Source organism: Lagenorhynchus albirostris, chromosome X, assembly GCF_949774975.1.
Source record: "Lagenorhynchus albirostris chromosome X, mLagAlb1.1, whole genome shotgun sequence".
Classification (NCBI taxonomy): domain Eukaryota; kingdom Metazoa; phylum Chordata; class Mammalia; order Artiodactyla; family Delphinidae; genus Lagenorhynchus; species Lagenorhynchus albirostris.
The window spans coordinates 37,064,024-37,088,433 of record NC_083116.1 but is presented as its reverse complement, the minus strand read 5'-3'; the positions used below and the strand labels follow the sequence as shown (position 1 = coordinate 37,088,433).

At 41.3% G+C, this 24,410-nt stretch overlaps 1 pseudogene; it reads left to right on the top strand.

Annotated features, from left to right (window-relative positions):
• Positions 1-257: 257 nt before the first annotated feature.
• LOC132513077 (glyceraldehyde-3-phosphate dehydrogenase-like) lies at positions 258-24,146 on the top strand (annotated as a pseudogene).
• Positions 24,147-24,410: the final 264 nt, after the last annotated feature.

Here is a 24,410-nt window from a genome sequence, read left to right as displayed (position 1 = left end):
ATAGATGTTAGCTGAACCTATTGTGGTAATCATTTCACAATATATGTAAATCAAACCAACATGCTGTATGCCTTAAATTTATACAGTAATGTATGTCAATTATTTCTAAATGAAACTGGAAAAAAACAGAGAAATAAAACAGTGATTTTTAAACATTGGACAACAAGGCCTCACAGGATCCCTGAGAGAAGGGAAACAAATAAGGTGAGCCCTACAATTGCCCTAGCTTCCTTCTGGGAAAGAATTTCCAGGACATAATGCAGGAAGTGAGAAACCGGAAAGAGTCTGGTATCCTCACTAAGTTGAGGAGACAGGATGGAGGATTTGAGGAGGCCAAGGTGTTAGAATATGCAGGGCAGAGTAATAGAGAGGAGGAGTCTATACAGAGTAAGAGCTCTGGAGACACCCAGAAGTTTCCCTTTCCAGTTTTCCAGTGAGTTCTGATCATGTATTGTGAGGAAACTACCCTCAGACCATCAGAAAGGAGCAGGCAGACCAATTCTTGGAGCTCAAACAGAGCTGTTGAGAGTTCACATTCCCAAAAGCCAAAGTCAAGAAATGTCCTAATAAATGGGACATCAGATAAAGTACACAGAAGGATATTATCTCAGTAGAGAGGACAAATTAGCCCCAGACCAAAATATTTTGGTAGCTTCTGGTATCACCTAAAAACTCTTAAAAGCAAACCTCAAACTGATGGAGCTGTTTCCAAGTATCTTAATTGTGTCTGAGATCAAGGCTTTCAAAAAAAAGGAATTAAAAAAAGTCCAGCACCCAACAATGTAAAATTCACAATGTCTGGCATCCAGTCAGAAAGTACCAGGCATGCAAAGGAGCAGGAGAATACAACTCATAATGAGGAGGAAAATCAATCAATATAAACAGTCTTAAAAATGCACAGATAAGAGAATTAGTAGACAAGGGTATTAAAACAGCTGTTGGTAAATGTACTCTACATGTTCACTGCCTACCCACAAGATCATAAATACACTCTTTTATTAACCCACATGGGGTGAACTTTTGTGTATCTGCAAAATAGAAGGCAAGATTCACTTTTTTTTTTTTTACACTATGTGGATATCCAGTTGACCAAGCATCATTAATTGACAAAGAACATTCTTCCCTTGCAATGCAGATGTAACCTCTGTCACAAATAAAGTGTTCATATATGAAACAAAAATTGTTTTCAGAAAGAAAATGAATATGCAGAAGGAAACATTGTAGTACTTAGCATTTCATAAAATGAAAAAGATACTTGTATTCAAAGGGAAATGTGCCATGGAAATATACAAGAGATGAGATGTTGCAGGATCTTAATCATAAACATATGCAAAGTTAGCATCACACTCTATATGAAGTTCTTGGAAATACCATTTAGTCAGGGGTGGGGGGCGGGCATTTTGCATCTGATGAGTCACCATAATGCTACTTCCCTATTCCTGCTTATGGTGAATTGACCGTCTTTATATTAGTAGTATGCAGAACTATTGAACAAATGGAATTTCCTTTCTCACTATTGTAACCAGGGGAATGAAAATTAATCTCTTAGTATAACGAGAGTTAGAATATTTGAGTTATGTTCTTACCTTCCTCCTCATCCTACTATAGAAGCTCAATAAGTCACTTCACCTCTCTGAATCTCAAACTCTCCATCAGTCATTTAAATTTAATGCATGGGGCTTCCTGGTGGCGCAGTGGTTGACAGTCTGCCTGCCGATGCAGGCGACACGCGTTCGTGCCCCAGTCCAGGAAGATTCCACATCCTGCAGAGCAGCTGGGCCCGTGAGCCATGGACGCTGAGCCTGCGCATCCGGAGCCTGTGCTCCGCAACAGGAGAGGCCACAACAGTGAGAGGCCCGTGTACCGCAAAAAAAAAAAGAAAAAAAGAAAAATTTAATGCATGTTACAGATGGTGCTGGCTTTTGCCAAAAGGGTATTTTCTCCCAACATGTGTCATAGTTGTAGGTCCAATACAATGATTTGGGAAGTCCTGAAGATCAATACAGATCTATGTTTCTAGCCCCTCTCCAAGAAATCTGTATGAGCTTAATGAAAGCTAGCCAATGGCTTCAAAAAATGTGACTTCCTTTCCCTTTGAAGTCAGTAAGCATTTCTTGAGCATCTACCGTATGCACAGGAAGCTGAAGTAGTACATGTAGAATTTGGAGACCACTAAACTTTCTGGGGAACTCTCAGAATGGCCTCTTTACCCTCATGCACTGACCCCACTACCTCTTTCTGACTTCTTTAACCACTAGGACTCTGCTTAGTTCAGGGGGGCCAACAGACTCCCCGGCCCTTTCCTTCTATTCATGCCCGGTAAATTTCAGCAGCAGCAGAACTCTGGATGAAAGAGGCCAACTGAGCCTAGAAGACTCAGAGTCCCTTTGAGCCTGTGGGAAATGCCTGACTTTTGAAGCATCTATGACAAAGTGTTTTCTACCTATTACTCCAATCTCCAGGAGGGGAGAGAAAAGGTTAGAGATAGGGAGTCCTGTTCCCTACCTCCCCTTCACAGCAGCCCTTTGGGTGCAAAGAAAGGCATGGTTCTCCTAAACTTCCATAATCTGTAAGGAGGTAACTCCTGATACAAAAACACTACCTCACTCCTATCCCACACCAGCCTAGTATGATGGGGAGTGGGAAAAGGAGGTCACTATTGAGAAAGGAGGAAGGGCTGCTGAGTAAGGTGAGATTCCTTCTGTGCTGTCATCTTCTTTGTTTGTATTGCTATCAAAGCTCCACCCTGGGGCTTCCCTGGGCCACAACTGTGAGAGGCCCACGTACTGCAAAAAAAAAAAAAAAACTCCACCCTGTGCTGGAGAAGTTCTTATAGCCTATCAGACAGGGTAATAGGGAATAGTCTGGATACCAAGGAGAAGCAGAGAAATTCTATTGTAACAGGTCACCCACAGCCAAAACAAATTATTCCCTCCAACTCCACTGGAAACCAGAGCCCAAACCAGTGAGCTGCTACCAGGGCTCCCTGTGCAGCTCTGGAAAAACACACAAAGCATACAGCTGCTCACCATTAACTGATGAGCTGATAATGAACACCGTGTATGTAGACTTTGGGCACAATATGTGACTTGATTTGTGAAAACAATGTCTGCCAGCAGCCTCTTTGGTTCTGAGGGACCCCAGCTGGGACTGGGATGGGGCCAGAGGCAAAGGAAGACTAAAGAAGACCACTGGCTTCCTTGAAACCCAGTCAGGGGAGAAGTCAGGGAGAGGAAGGAATGGGAGCAAGAGAGGAGACAAATAATGGAGAGGAAAGAAGGGAAGGACAAAGGAGAAAAAAAAATAAGCAACACATTTCTCAGAGGGCCCCAGACAAGGTCTTTGATGTCACGGAGCTTGCCATCCCTCCAACACTCCCACTCCCCACTCACATTCACTGCACCTTTATTCTTGTTCCTCCTACCCTACTCTCTCTCCATACTCATTTTTGGGGGTAACCAAACCCACATATCTACAAACAGAAAGACATGTCGAATCCTTTTTTGCTTAAAAGCTAGCTGTCATCTACCTTTTAGTGGCTGACAAAGAGGCCACATTACAAGTAGCTCTCTTTTGCTGCCAAATCTCTTGCCGCCATGCTACTCTCTGTAATTGTGTCACTCAGTTCTCTTGGGTGAGCCAGGAAAGCTGAAGGGTTCCTTTTCTAAGAGTCTCCTCTGTGCTCATCTCCTAGTACAGCAGGGCTGACTGTCTTTGGTATCCTTCCACCTGTCCTTTCAGCACCATTGTCCTCCTTGACCCTGATTCCCTCTATCCGGCCTCCTGGCTCAAGGTCCCTCTACTAGATTCCTTATCCTAATTCCTCGGGGACCTGCTTTCCCTTCTGCCAAGGAGCAAATGAACTCCACTGAAGGTGTTAAATGTAGTTGGTGGCTTAATGTGTCACTCTTCCCTTGTATGATTGTTGCATTTTCATAAGGGTTAAACCAAAGGAATAGCCCTCATATGGCAGAATCATAAGCATGATGGTAGATAAGGAAATTTGGGGACAGGAGACCTCCTTATTCTTCTTCTGTGAAAGACTGATCTTGGACATGAGGATAGCACTATCAGGTCACCAGGGATATTTCCCCAAACTGAAACATTGCCCTGTAGTTTTCTGATATTGGTTAGAGGGAAGAGAGGGCAGAGCCAAGGGAGGTGAGTTTTACTTCTTGACCTGTTGCTCAAATTCTCAAGAGTGCTTACGTTCAGGAGTTCCACATAATGGCTGTCTCCCGCCATGGGATTTACTCAGCTGAATAAATTTTCCAAAGCTGTATTAACGACAAGGCCAACCACAGAAAAGCTAGATTATCTTGGACCCAGGGTTACTCCCCAGAATCATGCATAAACCATGGTTATTTCCAAGCTATGCTCTTGATTCAACCCACAGACTAGCTGGGCAAAGCAAGGTGATTTGCAGGCTGATCAACATTCACAGAGATAAAGAGAGAGAATTCAAGTCAAGTCCACTCTGGTTTACCCCTGGGCTAGTCATATGGGCCTGCCTCTGCACTTTTTGGCCACACATCTCCTGTGCCACTTGTTCCACTGAGTTCTGAGCCAGGGCAGAAAGGCAAGTATAGCACTTCTTCCAAGTGAGATGGCAGAGTTCCAAGTGCAGGAAGGAAGCAATCTTATCAGACTTGTGGCCCATTGATAAAATCACAGAAGGAAATCACTGAATTTCAAATTCAGAAAGAAAAGTCTTGGATAAAACTAGGAATTAATTGCCTAGGGAGTTTCCACTTTAAAGTCATTTTTTCCACATCAATAAAAAAAGCTTTTTATCAAAGCTAGGGTAATGGTCTTAGAGCCAAAGTGCTGTCTGCCTGTTTAGAGCTGTTTATAAGGTCTTCAGTATAAACTAGTCCCTTCCACCAAAATAGCCATTCTTTTCTCCACCCCACTTCCTTTTTTAGATCCATCAGGCCTTTTCCTAGAGGCACTGGGTTCTTCTCTCAGATACTCTCTGAGGATTCCCAGTACTTAATTTAGGTTTCACAATAGAGCAAACTACCAGATGAGGCAAGGAGACTGGCTGTACCACATATCAAAAGAAATTATGGAATTGTTTTCATGTAAATATGTTCATGCAAAGGATTATCTATTACCCATCTGAGTCTGTCTAGACTATATTACTCCATTTCAAGGTCCTTTTTAACACTAGACTTTGGGAATTCTCTGTAGTGTTTTGGTTTTGTTAGTTGGCTAGCTTGTTTGTTTTTTTATTCAATGATATTTGTCTTTAACAACACTCAGGAAGAGACCAGATACACTGAGGAGAGTGGCCTGGTGTAAAGGATGAGGTGGGTATACACTGAGGCCAGAGAGACTTTTCAGATAGACACACAATTGAAAGGAACTTTTGTGCTAAGCAATGATCTTTAGCCTTCCTTGCTAACTTAAGCTGAATTCCTAAGGGACAGCGGCCTAAAAGCCTTTTCAAGAATGAAGGATACAATAAAGAACTAAGTTTTTCCCAAGTTTGGGAAACAATGCAGTATAGCGAGTCACGTCTGTTTTATAAATTCATTTTTAAGTAGTTTTATCGAGATAATTTACATACCATGCAAGTGAATCATTTAAGGTATACAGTTCAGTGGCTTTTAGTATATATCCACAGAGTTGTACAACCATCAACACTATCTAATTCTAGAATATTTTCATCACCCCAAAAAGAAACTTTCTATCCATTAGCAGTCATTCCCCATTCCCTCCAAATCCTTCTCACTATCTTTGGGCAACCAACCACTAATCTATGTTCTGTCTCTCAGATTACCTATTCTGGACACTTCATATAAATGGATTCATACAATACTTTTAACAGCTTTATTGAGGTATAATTGACATACAAAGAACAACACATATTTAGTATGTACAATTTAATGAGTTTAGACGTAAGCAAACATCCATGATGACATCCCCACAATCAAGGTAATAGACATACCCAACAACTCCCAGAGTTTCCTTGTGTTCCTTTGGGTTTGTTTGTTTGTTTGTTTGCTTTAGTGTGTGTGTGGGAAGAACACTTAACATGAGATCAGCCCTCTTAACAAATTTTGTAGTGCACGATACCATATGGTTACTACAGCAGATGTCTAGAACTTATTCATTTAGCACACATAGCTGAAACTTTATAGCCAGTGAACAACTCCCCATTTCTCCACCATCCACCCCCTGGCAACCACTACTGTATTTTCTGCTTCTACAAGTTTGACTTTTTATATACCTCATATAAGTGGAATCATGCAGTATTTGTCCTTCTATGACTGGTTTATTTCATTTAGCCTAATATCCTCCACGTTCATTCACATTGTCACAAGTGGCAGGATTTCCTTCTTTTTTAAGGCTGAATCATATTCATATATATATATATATATATATAAAATGTATGTGTGTGTATATATATATATATATATATATATATATATATATATATAAGTCCCTTAGTAAATTCACTTAAAAAATAAACTAGGGTTTTCCTGGATCACTGTTTTATTTCCCACATTTCTTCCCAACACCTAACATAGTTAGACAATCTGCCTCCTGCTATTTATTGCTTTTAAGCTGCTGCCTCCTTTTCAGGGACACACTAACACCTCTGGCCACCAATGATTTTTTGCAATGGATGACAGGCCCTACTTTTGGTATCTTGAGGTAAAGCTTACCCAAGACACTGGACGTCTTCACTGTCCTCTCTGCTCGCCAACTAAAAACTGTCTACAATTCAACCTTGAACTGTAAACAAACAAAAAGAAAAAAAATATAGCACCCCCATTCCTCTACCCAAATGACTGAACAACTAAAGAAGTACATACCAACCTCCAGCTAAGCTGATGGCTGACACCACAATGGTTCTAGCTCCTCTCAGACATTAATCAAATCAGACATTTCAGCACCTTGAATCACCTCATGAAAATATCTTGCCCTACTTTCATTGATATCTCTTCCACAAGATGGTATCTTCTTCAAAGAAAACAGACAGGGCTTCCCTGGTGGCGCAGTGGTTGGGAGTCCGCCTGCCGAGGCAGGGGACGCGGGTTCGTGCCCCAGTCCGGGAAGATCCCACATGCCGCGGAGCGGCTGGCCCCGTGAGCCATGGCCGCTGAGCCTGCGCGTCTGGAGCCTGTGCTCCGCAACGGGAGAGGCCACAACAGTGAGAGGCCCACGTACCGCAAAAAAAAAAAAAAAAAGAAAGAAAGAAAAGAAAACAGGGAACCATCCACGGTGACCATCTAAACTACCAGTGTTAAATGAAAAGGTTTACAGGGGCTCAGCAGGTAATCTGATGAGTAAAGCCACCCAAGTGTAGGATGTGCTGAAAGCTTTGGGAAACTGGAAAGCAAGTACCAGTATAATGTGTAACCTGGCCCCAGCTGACTTTGCCATGCAGGATTGAAGTTCCCATGTTGCCAGATATTTTTTTTAAAAGAAGCTGGAAAGTGGAAATTTTATGTGAAAAATTTCTTTTTAAATACTGGCAATAAATTTGATATTTTAGAAAACACTGTGCAGGTCAAACAAAACATGTGTGCTGGCTGGATCTAGCCCATGGGCCACCAGTTTACAATCTCTGCTCAAAACACTACTTAATTCTTTCTCCTACATTCCCTGTCATTGGCAGCACCAAGCTAGGATCCCATTGCTGCCCACATTCTTAAGTCTTTGTCCTTCAGACTGTTAGCCTTTTATTAAAAAACACTTTTCTTCTAGCTCTTTCTTCTCTGTGTGCACACTCAGCTGTATCCATCCTTAAAGAGTAACTTAATACACTAATGAAGAGCATGAACTTTCAGTGGAGTCAGTGAAATCTGTGTTCAATCCTAGCTCTGCCAACTACTAGCTATGTATCTTTGGGCAAGTTACTTTACCTCTCTGAGCCTCAGTTTCCTCATCACTAAAATGGGTATCATAATCTCTAGTTCACAGGCTTGTTCTGAAGCAATATATTTAAAGAACCTGGAACAAAATAGATGCTTAATACACATTATGGGTCATCCTTCATCCTTACTTTTTCAGTAACAGAATCTAACATTTGACACACTTAACCGCATCTCTTTTCCCCCTTTTAACATCAACTTCTTGTAGCAGCACTGTTTATACTCACATTGTGAAATTCACAAGCCCCAACATTTATCTGGACCCTGTCCACTGTCATTTGAGACCCCTGATCCCAACCCTAAGCTCCATCCCAAACGATGTGTAATTTTTTTCATTGTTAAATCTAAATGACAGTTTGTTTTCATGCCTGTCAATCTCTCTGAAGCCTCTGATAGAACAAACCTCATATACCCTCCCAAGCTCTTTGTTTGTTTTTTTTTAAATTTTTATTAGCGTATAGTTGATTTATAATGTTGTGTTAGTTTCTGCTATACAGCAAAGCGTATCCGTTATACATGTACATATAGCCAATTTTTTTAGATTCTTTTCCCATATAGGTCATTACAGAGTACTGAGAAGAGTTCCCTGTGCTATACAGTAGGTCCTTATTAGTTATCTATTTTATATATAGTAATGTGTATTTCTCAATCCCAGTCTCCCAATTTATCCCCCCCTCACTTTCCCCCCTGCCTATCAAGCTCTTTGAATGGGCTTCCAGGATAACAGTCATCAGACATCTTGGACTACCCAATGATCTCTATCTATTCAATTTTGTATCATACAGCTCTCTTGCTTTTGTCTTTATCCCTTAAGACCTAGATGGAATTCATTTGGTCACATGGAGTCTATTTCACAAAGGGTAGAAAGTGTAGAAGAGTTTCATCTAACTCCATTTGCAAGCAAGCAAACTCTGGCAGGATGATATACCATCAACTCAAGATAAACATCAAAATGAAAAGGGGGTGTTATACCTGGGAGAAGATCCCAGAGGCCATATGGATCTCTCCACCTTTAATTAAGATGGCTCCATTTACTATATTGGTGTCGGTGGTCACCTCTCCAGCTTACCAAGTGATCATTAAAGGTGGTGGCTAGGAAGCCATGAGTCATATTCCAGTCTTCAGATCCCTTTTACATTGCAGCTAGTTAGTTCCACTTTCTCTCTTAAAGGAATGGGTGCAGTCTGCACGTTTGGCTCTGAAGGCTAGACCAGAAGAGAATATTCAAAGGTATGTTGGGCTTCATTAAGAATCTAGACTCTCAAGATGTCTGCTTTGAAGAGGACAACACTGTGGGGATGTAAAGTACTGGTATGTTTGTATCAAAAGAAGTCACATTCATCACTTTATGGTTACACCTCATTGTGAAGGCACACCTGTTTCAGGTTCCCTGAAGGCACATCTCACTCCCACCTCTGAACTTTTTCCAAAGCAATATATTCTCCCTGGAATACTTTTCCTTCAGGCAATCAAATGGTCTTTCCCATCATTTAAACAGCTGCTGAAATCCCATCAATCCTCCAGTCTTCTAAGATAGATTGGCCAACGGACAGGTTTTTTGGTTCAGCCTGGACATGAAATACACACAACTATTTTCCCTTCCCTGATCATGTACTTAGCCCTCATTGCCTCACCTATACTAAAGTACATTTACCTTTTCTTTACATTGGTAGGATTTGTTCTGGCCAAAGATTGAACAGAGAGTAATGTCTGCTGTACAAACGAATAGCTCATAAATCTGAAACTCAGAATTCTACCCATAATGCTATTGTACAATGCATTAATTTAGTAGCTTAAGTAAAATCCTCGGTTTTGGTTACAGATATTAGGGTATAAAAGTGTTGACAGAGGCTAGGTCCCTGTTGTGAAATACAAATGCAAAATGTAAATGCATATATGTAAATTAGAATGCAGTAATATTTACTAATGATCTTGATGAAGGTAGAAAAACACAGTAAAAATTAATAATATATTGCATCTAACAATATAGGTGAAGCTAGGGCTCACATATTGATCATTGGTGTTTTTCTCTGTCATATACATTAAATAGAGAGTAGCAAAGTAGTTCAATGAGAAGTCTACTCTGTAGACCACCAAGTAAAATTAGGTCGTTAAACTGCTTTCTGAGAAAGTAGAAGTTAGAGGAGAAGAAGACAGGGAGGAGAGGTAGCGGTGATCTCTTGCGACCCCTACTCCACCACACCTCCAGGGTGATTCGTGCCCTTCCATGGAACCTAGCAGCCCTTATGTCAAGGGAATGCCTATGGCATCTTGCATCATCACAGCATGGTTGTGAGGCTTGTTGAAAACAAAAGTGAGCGCCAGAAGAACTGGGTGAATATCAGCATATTATGAGAATTGGGAAGAAAACATTAATTGCTTATATGCTATATCTTGAGAGGCCCAGAAAGCCTGAAGGGTCCCATATTGCTGTTTAACGCCTACCATTTGAGAGTTACTTATTTTTAACAAGTTCCCCTTCGAAATGTATATTTATTTTGGGAAATAAACACATTAAGCCAGATATCATTCACATCTTAAGTCAAGTTAATTTAATCAGAATGCTTCCTCACTACCACATAGATGGTCTCCACCGTGGACAAAATGGGCGATTGGCTCCAGCCATTGTCAGAGAGAAGATTAATTTCAGAATGTAGGGGCACTGCTTAAGTGTGGGGAGGAATTCATGAATCTGTCCCCCAGGCCCTCTTTTAAAATGCCAAAACTCGTGGGAAAGGATAACCAACACAGTTTGTCGTTGGTCTATCTGATCTGCTTTGCTCCTAGCAGCAATGAGGAGGGCTTAGCGTAAAGACTGCAAGATGGAGAGGAGAGAGAGGAAAGAGATGATCTTTTTGTATCTGGTCCCCACATCCAACCTAAGGACTTCATGTGGTCAATGCTTGATAATGGGCTGTTGACTTGAAAGTAGGGAAAGGCAGAAGGAGGAAGGCAACAATTGTTTGTCCTTAATGCCTCCCTCCCATCAGTGACAATTTAAGTTCCAGCAGAATAGTCCTGGAGGTTCCCAAGACTCTTTGGAACTTGAGAATATAGGTTCAGCAGGTGGGACGGAGCCTTGGCACACTTTAATATTACAGGGGTGCCACAAAGCAGGCTGCAGAGCTGTGTCTGCAGCACAGGGAAAAGCCCGGCCAGACACAGGACCTAATGGTGGACTTTCAGGTTCTATGACAGGCCAGTGTGAGAACAATTTCTAGGTGGAGAGGACTTCATGGTTATTCTAAGATCAAACCACAAAGGTAAGCACCTGCCTCTCAGTTTGTCTCTGGTGATTCTCCAACCTTTACATTCTTCCTTTTATATGCGAATCTGCGTCTCCAACACACAGGGACCCAAATTTGAGTTCCCATTGAATGAGTTCACAGTTTGTTTCAGAGTCAAAGACTGCCGTCCCACCTGCTTAAGGTGTTCCTCCCCCTGATGTTACTGGGTGAAAAGTCAGTAAGGTTGCAGACAATGAAGGAAAGGGAAGGAAGGAGCAGGAAAAGAAAAAAGGAAGCAGGAGAAAGGAAGCAGCTAATTGTGCCTAAGGAGCTATTGGTTCTAACACACACGCATACTCGCAAATCCATAAAAGAAGGAATCAACCAAACCACCTCCACTACCTGGACCACCTAAACAAGGATGAAATCAAGGCCAAAGAATTTAAGGTATTGCTGGAAATGGAAGAGTCATACTTAAGGTGGTCTTCACAGCCTAGTCTGAGATCGTGAACTACAGAAAGCACAGCGATATACATTCATTCATGCAGATATGGCATATCTCCTTCATACACACACAGACTCTCACTCAGTATATGCATAGATACAGCTGCATACCAAGACTACTGCACTCATACAGATACAGAGAGAGATACATTTCACCAAATACCAAAATATACATCTATATACCCAGGTAAGTACATGGATACAAAGTCAGATACGGACACCTGGAAAATCTAAACATGGAGATATACACAAGAATACACAACTGCAAATAAGATATCTATGTAAAATGGAATCGATTTTACATAGATATGTAAGCCTCCTACTACCATTTATCAGGAGTCTACTATGTCCCCGGCACTTTACATATGTTGGCTCCTTAATCCTCACAAACACTCCTCCAAGAGGGGTATTATTAATCTCATTTTACAATTGAGGAACTAAAACTTAGAGGAGATTGTAACTTGCCAAGAGTCAGGCAGTTAGTGTGGCTTATAGTAGAGCAGGAACTCAAACAAGGTCATGCTACCTGAAAGGCTGCAAGTCTCCAACACCCTTATGCTGCAGCCTCTCCTGACAGCTCAGAGGCAACCACAAACAGACACACATCCATTTACAGGTACTCACGCTCCCTGGCAAAGAATGTGATTAGCATACTTCAGGGTCTGTTATCATCATAATCATTTGTTTGAACTAAACAATGTGGAATTCCTTTGGGTCATTAGTACCCGTCAGTAAATTATCACGTGTTTAAATTACCTCTGGAGTACTTAAATTTAAACACTCTAGCATCTTGGTCCAGGGCCAGCCAATATTTTAAAATAATAACACTATAATTAAAGCTTAGGGTAAGCTTAGGATCTCATTCAAGTTAACAAAAGATTACTCTTCACAGTAGAATTAAAAACAAGATTCTAATTAATGAATGTGCTAATTGTTCTTCCTTTTTGCAATCAGCATGGCAATTTCATCTGAGAAGACACTGCAAAACACGAACACAAAACCCCCAGCTGATGCCCTGGTTGGATGCATGGCCCAGGGAGCTGTCTCATCTCCTTGTGCTGTCCTGGGCAACTGTGGGCACTCTGTGATGTCCAACATGGGCCTAGAGTAGGGTCCTCAACTGTGAATCCACACCATCAAGTTTTAGAGAGCTTTATCTCCAGGATAGGGAAACTAGCTTTTCTAGTTTGCCCAAGACAGTCCAGTTTACTCCTATTGACTTGATTCAGCAAACAGCACTCTAAAGAATGTCTCGATTTGGCTGATAACTTATGTAGGGACCCTACTTCAGATCATTCATGGAGCCATGAATCTTTCTAGCAGGGGAGGAGAATAGGAAGTGCTGTAGACTATTGACTTTCTCCTTGAGCCTCCTACTAGCATTGGTATTTGTGCCACAGTGTGGATTTCCTGTCACCACTCCCTACTTTGTGCAATAATAACCACATACAGCCCCAGTTACTAGGGGCTTCCTTCTCCGCCAGCACAGCCCAAATTATAGTGTTTCCTGAGAACTAGAGCCTTTTCTTTCTTCATGGTACATATAAATTTTAGCACCCTGAAACCGTGCTGATAGTGCTAAGGAATGGGCATGGGTACAGCTTTGAAAAAATAGTTCCTCAGTGCTTCACAGTTCTGTCTGGCCTGAAATTGGAAGATGATAAGCCGATATAACATATAGACTCTTCAGAGGAAAGAAAAGATTTGGAGAAAATTCCTAGCAAAGTATTCAGGGGAAGAAGATTGGAAACGCTAAACCAAAACACACGGGATGTGTCAACGGAGAGCAATCCTGCCTGAACAAGCAAGGAGTTGACTGTTCTCCTGGACTTCTTTCAAGTCTAACTTCTAAGGACTTTTCTCCTGAAGAGACTGAAAGGAGAACAATGGGGGTCAAACTGCAAAACATATAGCCAGCAAAAGCAAATCTTTTTCATGAGATCCTTGAAAGACACTGAGAAACAGTAACAACTTAGATCCCTACAACTTCCTTTTGAAAAGCTTGCTCATGGCTCCAGAATTTTCTATCGAATTCTCTCGACATTCGTATAGCATAGGCATGCAGAAATAGAGGAAATTTCCCTAGGTCTCACAAGCCAGTGCCAGAGCCAGAGTCAGAACTCATCTTTCCTGACTTCAAGCTTAGGAGAGTTTTAATGTTTTAATTAAACTCTGTGCCTATGGTAAGATTACATTAGTATCGTGGCTACATAAAAGGACTCTTGAGCTTGCCAAGGTTTGAATCCTAGCTCTACCACTTATCAGCTGTGTGACCTTGGGCAAGATCCTTCACCTCTCTGTGTCTCAGTTTCTTCATCTATAAAATGTGATAATAGTAGTACCTCCTTCAGAAGTTGTTGGGAGGATTATACATTACATATGAAACCCGTAGAGCAAAGCTTGACACATAGCAAGCACTCAATAAATGTTAGCTGTTATATATAAGATAGGTTTGAGAAACCATTTGGGGTCCTTTACTAAGCAAGTGGTTGGATAGTCACACATAAATAAATCTGATAATATCCATCGAATGATCAACCCAGGTTTGGGGTAACCAAAGTGGATCAGATTAACTGTGAGACAATCAATTTGATGATTGGTCTCTTGATACAATCAGAGTTCAGGCATTCTGCCGAACCACATGTTTCTGAGCTCTTTAGTCACCAAGAAAGGAGTCTCCATTATCTGGATATGTCGCAGGTTCCTTTCTAGAGACTTAAACAGGAAGGGAGTCTTCTTTAAAAGGTTTTTGGGGACCCAGGAATGAAACTTACCCTGAGCTAAATTGTAGGAAAAAAAAAAAAAACATGTTGGGAAGGACATGATGTGACTGAGTTTTCCTCCTGGAGATTTTAAAGTATATGATGTTTTACACTCAGTTCTAATGCTTATTTCCCAAGGAGCAGGTTGGAGAGACAGGACAGTGTATAAGGACCACTCTCTCCTCCCCAGTCCTTGCCAGAGAACCCAGGTCTGGCAGCTTTGGGCTGTGTGGGCCTATCGTAGATGCAGTTGGGTGGCGGGTGGTATGCTGGAGTGTACTTGCACCACCCTCAAGGGCCATTTGTGTTCATTGCTTTCCAATTCCACATTTAGTGACATCATGCTGTTAGCTTACAATCAATCATGGTGGGAGTATTTTCACCATGGAAATTGGCAAACACTACAAATCGGGGCTCCCCCCGCCACACAGAGCCAGTTGTTAAGCATTTACCAGCACATCTCTGGGCAGGATTAACTGTCATTGCGTCAGATACAGCTCCCTTCTATGCTCAGGTAAGGTGGGACCCTTTCAGCTCTTGGCAAGTGTCAAGAGCCTTTTACCAACTGAAGAGCTTCACTGGGCTAGGACTAGACTGCTTTGGTTCAATTTCTCATTTTAGGTTTGTTTGCTGTGGCTGTCCTAACAACATATTCCCAAGGGGCACTGGATTACCCAGCCTCCTCAAACATAAGAGGTCTCAGCCCATCAGAGAGGAATTTGAGGCCCAAGATGCTGGACACTGCTGTAAAGAGAAAATCCAAAGGAAGGTAAATGGTAGGAAACTGAATACAACGAAGGAACAGTAACTAGCCTGCTTTCAAGTTTCCAACCATCATTCTGGGGAGTGAGATCGATTCTATTATTAAAGAAAGAAGGAGATTGTACACAAAGCCAGGAACCAATTTGAAATCTAATGACCAAAACAGAGAGAATTGGGTTAAAGCCAATTTATAGAACCAATGAAACGGAGGGAAGTTGAAACAATACAGGCACAGAACAAACAGGCTTTAGGCCACGTGTAAATCTAGGCAAATACAAAACACATGGTGTAGTCTCAGCACACAGGCCTTGCTCTCTGCCTCTCCCTCCCCCATACTCCTTCCCTTAAACTTGGTCAGTGACATATTGATAGTACCGGAAGAACAGAAAGTTAGCTATTGATACTGTAAGGTCAACATCCAATTCTATCTCTGGCACTCCCACAGAATCCTCAAGTATGAGTGCTAGAAGAATATTGTCTACTGTAGTCCCCTCCTGTAACAACTTTGGAAACTGAGGCCCAGAAAAGTGAATTTCCCAAAGTCTCCAAGCTAGTTAGTGGCAGATCTGAGCCAAAAGCTCAGGACAAGTGTGTTCTTATAAGCCACAAGTCAAATGTTTCTTAAGGGTTTCCTCCTGTAACTGTCCCTGTAAAGATGGAGTATGTTCTTATCAAGTTGGGAAGACCCTGATCTTCTGCTTATTGCTCCTAGCTTTCCTATTATAGCCCAAAGTCTATAGTTCTTTCTCCAGATCACAGAAGTATATACAAATTGAACTCACATGCAGACCAGAAATCTTGGCTTTAAAAAATTATTGATAGCAAATGCTTGACACAGGAGCATCTGTGAACAAGGTGAAATTCTATCCATGTGTAGGGGGAAAGCATGGGTGGGGTGGCTTTTCTGTATTCATATAAGAAAAAGCTTCTACCTCCTGGTGGTACTTTTTCTGTCTGAAAAAACAATATTGGTTCAAAATGACTGAGTACTTGAGATATAATTTACCTCTGGATGTAGAATTCTATTACTGAGGCCTTCCTCTTTGCTCTTCCATTTCCCAGTTGCCAAGGTAGTCCCAGTGACTACCTTGAGGCAGCACATCCTTTTGTACAGAAAACCAACATGTCTGCAGAAAGTTCCTCCAAGGACACATTTAAGGTCACTCCAACCATTTTGACTTATACAATTACTTTTTCTACCAACTCACCATGATGCCACATTTCAGCAGTTAGCTGACCATTGTTATCCTTGGGATTCTTTGACTTGAGGATTTTCCTGGGTTTCAACATCACAGGGTCAACTTGGAGATATCAGTTTGCAATTCTACTGCTGTAAGGAAGGAGGAAAGGGAATAAAGAGCAATGAACAGCTATGTGCGGACAAGCTACAGATTGCCTGCAGCCTGGAGAATCATACTCTTTCCACAAGACTCAGAACAAGGGAGAGTCCTGGATCTGCTGGAGGAGAGAGAGCTAATGTTTGTTGAAAGCCTTCCATGTGACAGGGAAGTTAACTTGGAATCTTCCCCAAAATTCCATGCAGTACAAGAAAACTGAGGCTAATAGAGGTCAAGTTACTCAGGTAGAAAGTAGCAGAAACAGAGTGAGACTCCAGGTCCTTTGGATTTCAAAGTTCATGATCTTTCCATAAGATCTGCCTCCATAAAGGGAGGGAGGAACATCTGAGCTGAGTCCTAACCAAACTCTTGTCACAGCGCTTCTTGAAGAAAGGGATCTTCCTCGCTGTGTTTATAGGCTCATTTGCTCAAGTCTGGGTTTGGCAGCTGCCAGCCTAGAAACGGCATCAAAGGCAGCGGGAGATGGAGGCATCAGCCCTCCAGGTGGAGAACCCAGGCTGAACCCCTTGGCCTTGCTTTGGAGCATTCCCACCTGCTAACATTTTACCTAGGACAGATGAATAGCTCCTTGCAGATCTGACTGTCTTCACTGTACCTCCCTGACATAAAGACCATTTGCCTCAGAAAAAAATTCTAATTATTCAGGCAACAGAGTGGGCAGTTAAGTCTTGTGCAAACTCTTGCTCACATCTGTGGAAAGGGAAATAAGCAAAAAATCATTTCACCTGCCTGTGGGTTTCTTTGCTGAGAGCACCAAATCTTGGCATTCACTCATGCAACCTACAAATAATGAGCTCCTAATATGTGCCAATTATTGTGTTAATCTCAGGGGATATGTAGACAAAAGCCATGCTCCCTTCCTTCAAGGAACTCCTAGCTCTTAGTAAAACTGCAAGCTCTGAGAGGCAGTCTGGTTTGATGGCCAATAGCATGGACCCTAGAATCCAACTGTCAGGCTTAAGTCCTGACTCTACCACTTACTATTCGTGTAGCCTTGGGCAGGTGACTTAACTTTTCTGTTCCTCAGTTTCCTCATCTCTGAAGTAAGGGTTGGTGAGATTAGTTAGCCCAGGTAAAGCCCTTATAACAACACCCAACAATTGTAAATCCCCCATAAATATCTATTATCATTACCACTACAAGCCAAAGCAAATTCTTCCAAAGCCTGCCATATCAGAATGAGTGTATTCAGTGAATGAGGCAACTTTAGCTATCTAGAAAAATCAGTCTCAATGTGTGGATAGAAATAGAAGCCAGAGGTGGGGTGGGGAGGTGGTGGTCTTCAAATGAGAGGAAAATGTATCTCCTTATCCAGTTTATTTTGAGAATGTGTGCCAATTAAAAGCAGGTAGTACTATTGACATTTTATAAACAATTAATTACCCTAACAGCCTCAGATATGTGGAGAATTTCCTTAAAACAACACAGCTTGGGCCGGACACTTCCCTTCTGTGGGCTTTTATTTCTCCATCTGTGGGTTAAGAGGGTTTGAGTGAACTGATTACTAAAGGCCTTTCAGGTTCTGACACTCAACATTTCTCCTATTCTCAATGCTCAGTTGTTATTCCTGGAGAAATAAAAATATAAAAGCTTTGTTGGAAAGTTCCAGAAAAGTTTATTAGAAAATTTCCTGTTGTGATAAGCTACATGGCTAGGGAAGAAAATTCTGATATAGCAACCATTGATCACTGATCAAAATATATGACGTTATTACAATTATATACCAGAATCATATGCGGTAATGTAAACATTTGAAGAAACTTTAAATTAGATCATCTAGACCAGGGTTCTCAACCTTGACACTATTGATGTTTTAGGCCGATATTCTTTGCTTGGAGGGTGAGGCTGTCCTGTGCATTGTAGGATACTGAGCAACATCCTTGGCCTCTGCCCATTAGATCCCAGTAGCCACCCCCATCCCCAGTTGTGACAACCAAAAATGTCTTCGGACATTGCCACATGTCCCCTAGGGATAGGATTGCCAGATTTAGAAAATGTACTTTATCTGGCAACACTACTTGGTGAGGGGGGCAAAGTCCCCAGATGAGAACCATCAAAGTTCTAGCCTCTTGCTACTCAAAGTTCAGCATGGGCATCACTTTGGAACTTGTCAGAAAAGCAGAATCTCAGGCCTCAACCCAGACGTACTGAATCATAAAGGGCAGGTATTTTAATAATTTCCCCAAGTGATTTTGTATGTATATTAAAGTTTGAGAAACCCTGATTTAGTCTTAACCATGTATACATATATCTGATTTACTGGTGATGCTTTAAAAAACTATAGATACTCACCATGATATACTCTAATTCAGTAGGTCAGGGGTGGATACAGCCCTAGAATTAGTATTTTTAATTCCCACTGGTGCTTCTGCCCAGTGAGTCTAAGATGCAGCAAGATTTAGGAAACGTTAATCTAGTTAGTCCAACTCCCTCATTTCACAAATGAAGCTGAGGCCCAAATGAGGCAAGTGATTTTCTCAGGTCACAACTCAGTTGAAGAACCATTGTTAAGCCGCAGAATTAGACCCCGAGCCCACTGACTTCTCAACTAGTATTCCTCTTCTTTTCCACTACTTCTTCCACTGTCATTAATGTTGTCCGCCAAAAGTTGACTCTTCCCAAGAGAAGACAAACGAAGCAGAAGTGTTGCAAAATCAGCGTTCATCAATAGATGAATGGATAGAGAAATTGTGATGTGCGCACGTGCGTGCACGCACGCACACACACACACAGTGGAATATTACTGGGCCATAAAAATGAATGAAATTTTGCCCTTTGTAGCATGGACCTGGAGTGTATTGTGCTAGTAAAATAAGTCAGACAGAGAAAAACAAATACCATATGATTTCACTTATATATGAGATCTACAAACCAAACCAAACAGAAACAGACCCATAGATACAGAGAACGAACCAGTGGTTGCCAGCGGGGAGTGGGGTAGGGGGGCAGATGAAGTAAGTGAAGGGGATTAAAAGGTAAAAACTTCCATTCATACAATTAATAAGCCATGAGGATGTAAGTTACAGCACAGGGAATATGGTCAATAATATTGCAACAACTTTGTATGGTGGTGGATGGTAACTAGACTTATTGTTGTGATCATGGACATATATACACTACTAAACGTAAGGTAGATAGCTAGTGGGAAGCAGCCGCATAGCACAGGGAGATCAGCTCGGTGCTTTGTGACCGCCTGGAGGGGTGGGATAGGGAGGGTGGGAGGGAGGGAGACGCAAGAGGGAAGAGATGTGGGAACATAGGTATATGTCTAACTGATTCACTTTGTTATAAGGCGGAAGCTAACACACCATTGTAAAGCAATTATACCCCAATAAAGATGTTAAAAAAATATATTGAATCACTATGTTGTGCACCTAAAACTAATATAATATTGTATGTTAGTTTTAACCAACAAAAAATTTTTAAATAATTTTAAAGAAAATTTTTTTTAATTTTTAAAAAGCAAAATCAAATAGACTGTCGCTACTCCAAAAATGTTAGGAGTTACTGGCCTTGAAGACAGAGGGCACCCTGGTAGGAATGCTGATTCTGGTCCCTATCATCAGCTGTAAGAAACGTTGCAATTAAAAGCAGGCTGACCTAAGGGAAATCCATATCTCAACTCGGTTCAGCAGAGAATATCGCAGAGGCTAATAGATTCAGGTGCATTTTGAAATGAAATGAGCAAGCAGAGAACATCTTAAACAGTATGACAATGAGCCTGCATTCTACTTTAGGTCAGTTACAGCACTGAAAATCCACATAACTGGCCAGTGCTACTAGCAGGCTACCATCCCTGAGAAGGAAACTCTCTACATCCCAAGATGTATAAGTATACCTTCTGAGTAGGAATATGTAGGCTTGGCACAAGGTACCATGGGAGCCGACAGTCATCAGAAGAATTCAAGAAACACCTCACTTCCCAGTTTGTATTAGAATACTCTAGGATGAATTAGAATGAAGCAGTCTCTTGCTGGGTTTGGGGACTCCCAAAAGTCACTGAAATTGGTGAAAAAAAAACCCCAGCGCACACCAGTATGTTCTTGACCGAAGGCCAGGGCTGGAGAATATACTGCCTCCAGAAATCAGCTTGAATTCTAATATCTTCATATTCCAGAAAGAATGCAACATTCGCTGATTAGAAGGAGAAATCTGGGAAGGGCAAGGCATGAAGCAATCTTTGCAGGCTGCCCAGCCCACTGTAATCCACATAGCCCAGGGCAGAAGCAGATGGATCAAATTTACCTTTATAGTTAAAATGATTTGTTAGGATTTATGAGTAATGTCTTTAACACCAGTTGATTATTGGGTTGTCTTAGAAAAACAGAAAAAAAGCTCATTTGTAACAGCTTATGCTTGCCAATTTCCCCATCTGGAATCAATCAACAAGTCATGTAATGTTTTGAGTGCCTACTATGTTCCCCGTGCTGTGCTGGGCATGATAGAAAATATAGGGTAAAAAAGATAGGATATCATCCTCATTCTTAAAGAATTTACAGATAAATTCTATACACAAAGGACAGTTACGCATTAAGCAGCGTGCATTCAGAGGTCAGAAAAAGAAATGGAGTTACCTGAGAAGACTTCATGGAAAAGGTGGAACTGGAGTGAGACTGTATAGGAAGTTGTGCCTTTATCCCTTCCCACATCATAAACCATTTCTAAAGCAAGTAGTAATCTATATGAGATCATTGGTTTAAAATATAATGTCCAATCACCTATTTGGGATTTATTGATATATATAGCTTTTTTCAAATGTTATGACATCCATTCAACAAATATTTATTGGCCCCATTGTTCTAGGAGCTGAACATATACCAGTAAACAAGGCAAGAAAGTCCCTGCTTTCCTGAAGAGTCCATTCTAATGGGGAAAGAGACAATAAGCGTATATTCAAATAATTATGAAACAGGATGAGAAGATAGACAGTGACAGAGGGTCTGACTTTACATAGGGAGAGCCAGGGAAGATCCCTCTGGGGAGGTGACATCATTAAAAAATCAGCACGAAAACTATTGTAGATACTATTAATAATACAGGCTATTATTAATAGTGTCTAAAAGAGACATTATTATATAGACACTATTATAGAGGAAGAGGTCAGGTGGATACCTGGGAGGAAAGTATAGACTTGTTTCCCTGGTCACTCTTGCCTTGTGTGGGCATCAGTAAGCCTTTGTAATATCCTGCTCCCAAACTATACCTGTTGCCATTCGAGATGGCTGATTCCATCTGCTCCACTAATCCAGTGCACCTGCTTCTGTGCTAAAAAAAAAAAATGTTCCATCACTCCTTTGAGCTGATGGATTCTTGTTACCAGCGAACACACTGGAAATTTTGGTGAGAGTTGGGTGATCATTTTAACTAATGTCAACTTTAGAGTAATGCTAGAAGATGTAAGTGGCTTAGTTTTGACCCAGGCAGTTTCATAACCACTGGATTCTTTATTTCTGCCAATCATTTAATAATCAGAACTAAAACTATTTTAGACACTACTATTAATCCAACTGTATTATTAGACTGACAATCCCTTTTATGAAAACAACTGGAAAATGTTTCTTAAACTGAAACTCAAAAAAGCCTTCTAACTTCTGTTTTGATCTTGATAGTTTATTTTTAAGAGCACATTATATGTACTTTATACTGTGAGTCTTATGAAGGCTTCAGACCAAAAACAGTAAAATTCTGGACGGACCTAAATGCCTTCCTTCCCCTCCGTCTCTCCAATTCTTTTCCATGCCAGATCCTCATAACTCCATGAAGGCTGCTCAACCAGCCTCATATAAGATTTTCCTCCTCAATAGACTATCCCAAGGTAGGGGCTACATCTTGCACTTCATGCCACTCTACTGTACCTAACAGAATGCTTTGCCCTCAGGTACTTTATAAATACTTATTTTTTGATCAACTAAATGTAAGGACTAATTGAGGTAAGCTTGGACAGAAGTCATAGTACTATAGAAACTCTTTCCAAGTTCTTTGTTGGTAAGTTCAGTGATACACTCTCTGACAACTCAAGTCCTAGGGATAAAGGGAATGACTGACCCCATCAAAAAGGGTAGCTTATTGGTCAGACACTGAGTCACCGTATGGCAATCTATCTGCCCAGGAAACCAAGTCATCTCTTACATACACAGGTCACTGAAGAAACATTTGACTTTCTCTCCTTCTGGGAAATGCAGAGGCACTCATTTGGGAAATGGAATAATCATTCCAATATCCTATCTCTAACACAGGAGTCAGTGTATTCCTAACTCTTTGGATCAGTGTCTAGCATGACTTGGGCATTTCATATAGAGCTATTATTAATCATGAATGGAGAAAAACTTTCACTTAGGCTGATGGAAGAGGGTATAGAGGTTGATGGACAGTGGCAGGAGACGGTTTGAAAGAACAGATTAGGTAATTGATAGGCTATGTGGATAAGGCATATGTTAAGTGATATGCTTCTAATATGGGGCCTGGGAGAATGCTGACGTCTTCCTTTACCTTAAGCACTGCCATCAGTTGTCAACCCTAACGCTAAAGGGCCAGCAGAGCATGCATCTCTTCTCAAGTTACTACCATCACCTCCAATGTTGGCCTCCAAGAAGGCTGCATTTAATGACACCTCTTCCATCCTTCTGTTTATTGGTTTGAAAGTTAAGCTTGTTTAGTTCTCATTGATTTGTTGTGGGGTTGTCAGGTGTGATTTATCAGTAGCTTGTTCATGGTGACCTTAAAAATACAACCATGTTATAGCAGCCATGCCATTTTCTCAGTATCAGAGAAATGATTCAATTGACCTAGTCATGCTCTTTTACAACTTACTAAATGCATGCGGTGCTGAACGCTTTCTGTTTGCTTCTGTTTCATCAGAACTTGGTAACATATTAGCTATATATGAATTAATCAACATTTAGCCTTGGAAGTTAATTTGAACATTTTAGTTAGTCAAAATATCCATAACCACATTTCTCCAACAGGTTGGTGTTTACTGTGGAGTCCACTAGCCTCTTCCTGCTCTTGGAGAAGGCTGGAGCTCACTTGAGGGTTGGAGGTTTATAATTTCTTTCCCTTCTGCAGCTGTCCTCATGTTTGTAAGGGAAGGGAACCATGAGAAGTATGATCACTGACTAAATATTACCAGCATTGCCTCCTGTACCACGAACTTCTAGGTACCCTGGTCAAGGGTAGTTACCCCTGACAATGTAGGGATCGTGGAGAGACTCATGATCACACCATTAATTCTACACTGAAAACTGTGGATGGCCCTTCTGGAAAACCGCAGCCTGTTGATCATGGTGCTGCTCAAATCATCATCCCTACAAGCACTGATACCACCAAGGTTGTAGGCAAGGTCATTCCTCAGCTAAATGGGAATCTCATTGGCCTCTGTGTCTCTACCCCTAACATGTCTCTCATAGACATAGACAAATATGATGACATCAGGCACCGGACAGCCCCTTGAAGGACATCCTGGCCTACACAGAGGATCAGGCTGTTTCCTGTGAGTTTAACAGTGATACCTACTCCTCTATCTTTGTTGCTTGGGCCAGCATGGCCCTCAGTGACCATGTTGTCAAGCTCACTTACTGGTATGACAATAAATTTTGCTATAGGAGCCACATTGTGGACTTCACGTTTCACGTGGGCTCTACGGAGTAAGAGCCCTGAACCGGTACTCCCAACAATAGCACAAGAGGAAGAGAGAGGCCTTAGTTCTTGGGAGTCCTGTCTCAGATCTACCCCTCAGTACACTGAGAATCTTCATCCTCAACATGATTCCAATCCCATGTTCATTAGAAGGAGAATACCGTCAATATAATACCCTATACCTGGCAAAGGAAAGTATAGGATGGTTTGCTATGAGTAAAACTTTGAAGCCAACTGTCAGTCAAAAAGTATGAAGCATTGCAAATAATAGCTTTA